The sequence below is a fragment of the Phascolarctos cinereus genome, unplaced genomic scaffold, assembly GCF_003287225.1.
Source record: "Phascolarctos cinereus isolate Bilbo 61053 unplaced genomic scaffold, phaCin_HiC Scaffold_5;HRSCAF=322, whole genome shotgun sequence".
NCBI classification, from domain to species: Eukaryota; Metazoa; Chordata; class Mammalia; order Diprotodontia; family Phascolarctidae; genus Phascolarctos; species Phascolarctos cinereus.
The window spans coordinates 479,995,449-479,999,500 of record NW_027555958.1 but is presented as its reverse complement, the minus strand read 5'-3'; the positions used below and the strand labels follow the sequence as shown (position 1 = coordinate 479,999,500).

General features: G+C 43.6%; 1 pseudogene; it reads left to right on the top strand.

The window, feature by feature from the left end:
- The first annotated feature begins 2,152 nt into the window (after window positions 1-2,152).
- Window positions 2,153-2,686, top strand: LOC110195711 (ferritin light chain pseudogene; annotated as a pseudogene).
- The last annotated feature ends 1,366 nt before the right edge of the window (window positions 2,687-4,052 follow it).

The window sequence follows — 4,052 nt, the reverse complement described above, 5'->3', positions numbered from 1 at the left end:
AAAGTTCCTTAAATCAGTGAAGTCACAGCTCCTATCAAAAAAGGAAAATAGAAACTGAGACCTAGAGAGTCCAATTCAAGTTTAAGGACCTGGACTCAGATCCTGCCTCTGACACCAACTTTTTGTCCTTGATGAAGTCCCTTAGCTTTCCTGGGCCTCAATTTCTTCATCCATCAAATAAAGGCTTGGAACTAGTCAGTCTCTGAGGTCCCTTCAAGCTCCAGATAGATGAGTCTGTGATGCTATGATCAGACACCCTTAAACAGGATTTTAGGTAAAGAAGAACAAATGTTTTAGAAGGAGTGGAGGGAAGGAGAGGGAGTGTCCTCAGAAGCACAGTCCAGAGTGAATTTGGGACCCTGGGGAAGCAATGGGGCAACTTCCAAATGTGCTTTTAATTTCAGCCTTCAGAATCCCACAACATCCCACTAATGAAGTCCATGTTCACTCAAGCTTCAATGTGGTAACCAGGCCTGGTTAAGATGTGGATGACTCACCAGTTCTTTTTTTCCTTCTGATATCTTGCTCAAAAAATCACACACACACACACACACACACACACGTACACATACACACACACACACACAGAGAGAGTTGATAGGCCAAAAATATTATCAGGCTCAGCCAGATGTTGTGTTTCAAATGAGCAAAGGTGGCCAAGGGCAGTGACCATATTCCCTGCCTGTAGCCAAATGATGAAATTACCAAATTTTCCCCTACAGCTGCAGAGACTTCAGTCCAGCAGGCAGTTCCAGAGATACTTCAGCATTATCTGTCGGTCATTCTCATTAAGCTGAGTCTGAGTGAGCTCAGAAAGCTCTGGGAAATCAATCAATCGGAAGACAGACAAATTGGAACTGGAATCTGGGCTGGAGCAACACAGACTCAGGACCAGAACCTTGTCTAAGACAAACACTCTGAGGTTTGGGGGAATGACAAGGTCAACGAAATTACAGAATGTTTCTTCAGCTTTCCACTTTGGGCTTGCCAAGGTCTATGAAAAACTGTACTAAGTCTGTCTAAAAGTCTAGTATAATAGTATCTTAAAAGCAACCTAAGATGCATTTGTTAATCTTTGCATGTGTCAGGCACTGTCCTGGGCACTGGGAAGATAAAAATAACATAAAAATACAGCCTCTGCTCCTGAGGTGCTTAAATTCTCCTGACATTGTGTCTGTTTAAACATATAAGCAAAGGGCAGAGCCAAGATGGTGGAATAAAGTCAGCAACCCAGCCAACAATCCCCTCCAAGAAACTTTTAAATAACAAGTCAAATTGAATTCTGGCATGGCAGAGGCAACAAAAGGTTGGAATGAGGACATTTTTCTAGCCCAAGACAACTTAGGAGGTCTCAGGAGAAGTATGTGACACTAGGGCAGAGGCAGCACCAGTGGTTGGCCTTGAAAGCAACTACAACAGCAATAACATTGGGACCACTAAGCCCAGAGATGATAAGGGGTTTGGACAACTGGTCAGAAAAAAAAAAACTACAGGGGACCCTGAGCTGGCCCTGGGCTCAGGACCAGGCACTACCTGACAACTCTATTGCCCCCCTACAGTTCTGAGTCACAGCCCTAGGGCAGAGAGGAGCTCTTCTGGTCAGTCACAAGAAAGCAGAGGCCCTGGTCTCAGTTCCAAGGCAGAGAGGAGCACTGGCACTTGTAGCTGCAGGGGAGCAGGGGCCCTTGTGCAGTAAAGACCAGAGCATAGACCAGGAGAACAGTGATCATTCCTCTCCCACGATCACACCACCTTGGAAACACTGAAAACATGCAGACCCCCAGAGCTAGCTCTGAAAACAGCAGCACAAAAAAGCCTAAAGCTTGATGCAGTGCTTCCTCATACCAAGCTGAGCAGAGCCCAACTTTAACATAAAGTTCAAAGTCAAGAAATAGGCTAGAAAATCAGCAAATAAAAAAACCCTGAACGTTAAAAAGCTACTATGGACACCACATCCCCTGCTCTGTTCTTGCTTCAACAGTGTTTGGATGGAACAGATCTGGGGTCCCCCAGCTCCCCTCGCTTTTGACCTTTGCTTTTCTGCAGTTTACCAGCTCCTGGGACCATCCACCCCCACCCCCACCTCTGGGACCAGCTGCCTGCCCCCACTTGCCTCCAGGACTAACAGCCTCCTGCACTTTCGCAGGGTGCCATGAGCTCCACCTCCCAGATCCACCAAAACTCCTTTGAGGCCAAGGCCTCTGTTGACCATCTGGTCAACCTGCACCTGCAGGCCTCCTACTCCTACCTGTCCCTGGGTTTTTATTTTGACTGGGACGATGTCACCCTGCCTAGGGTGTTGCGTTTTTTCCATGAACTGGCGAAGGACAAACGCAAGGGTGCCCAGCGCCTTATGTGGGTCCAGAACCAGCATGGGGGCTGGGTCCTCCTCCAGGCTGTGTAGAAACCTGCCCAAGACAAGTGGGGCTGCAGCTTGGATGCCATGCAGGCTGCCCTAAACCTGGAGAAGGGCCTGAATAAGGCCCTCCTGAAGTTACATGCCCTGGGCTTGAGCCAAAGGGATCCACACCTCAGCAGCTTCCTGGAGAGCCATTACCTGGGCAAGGAGGAGAAGCTGCTGAAGCACCTGGGTGACCACCTGACCACCCTGTGCCATGTGCGGGCAGACCCCCAGTCCAGGCTGGGCAACTACCTGTTCAAGAGGCTGAGCCTGAAGCATGACTAAGAGGAGCGGCCTAGCAGGCAGCCCCAAGGCAAAAGTAAGAACATAGTGCTGCACCCACAATAAAGCTAGCTACTCACAAAAAAAAAAAAAAGAAAAGAAAAAAAGCTACTATGGTGGCAGGGAAGATCAAGACACAAATTCAGAAGAAGACACTGTGAAAACAGCTGCAAGCAAAGTTTCAAAGGGGAAAAAATGTAAATAGGACACAAGCCCAACAAGAATTCCTGATAGAGTTAAAGAGAGAAGAGTGGTAGAGGAAAAATTGGGAAAAGAAATGAAAGGGATGCAAGAATATTGTTAAAAGAGAGATGACAGCTTGGTAAAAGAGGCACAAAAAAAGTTCTGAAGAAAATAACACCTTAAAAGGTACAATTGGCCAAATAGAAAAAGAAAAGCTCAAAAAATAAAATAATTCCTTAAAAATTAGAATTGGATAAGTGAAAACTAATGACTCTATGAAGAATCTAGAAACAATAAAAACCAGTCAAAAGAATGAAAAATAGAGGACAATGTGAAATATCTCATCAGAAAAACAATTGACTTGACAAATAGATCAAGGAGAAATAACTTAAAAATTACTGGACTATATGCAAGCCATGATTTTTAAAAAGAGCTTAGATACATTTCAAGAAATTATAAAAGAAAATGGTCCCAATATCTGAGAACTATACGGTAAAATACAAATCAGAAGAGTCCACTAATCACCTCCTAAAAAAGATCCCAAAGTGAAAACTCCTGGGAATATTATAGCCAAATTCCAGAGCTCACCAGTCAAGGAGTGACTATTTCAGAGTCAGAAAAACATTATTGAAATATCATGAAGCCACAGTCAGGATCATACAAGATGTAGCAGCTTCCATGTTAAAGGAAAAGTGGTTTTAGAATATAATATTCTGGAAGGCAAAGGAACTAGGACTACAATCAAAAATAACCTACCCATCCAAACTGAGTATAATTCTTCAGGAGAAAAAAAATGGATATTTAATGAAATAGAGGATTTTCAAGCATTTCTGATGAACCTATAAGAGTTAAATAGAAAATTCAACACTCAAATATAGAAGACTCAAGAGAATCATAAAAAAAGATAAAAAGAAAAGAAAAATCATAAGAGACTCAGTAAGGTTAAACTGTTTGCATTCCAGTATGGGAAGATCATACATTTAGACATGTAACTCCTAAGAACTTTATCATTATTAGGGAGTTAGAAGGAGTCTCCATTGACAAGGGGCATGGGTGTAAATTGATTATGTTGGAATTTTCTCCAAAATATGAAGCAGTGAGAAAGAGGGATGCACTGAGGGGAGGAAAGGGGTGAAAGGATAGGGGAAATTGTCTGCATAAAAGAGCTATACAAGGAAAAGCTTTA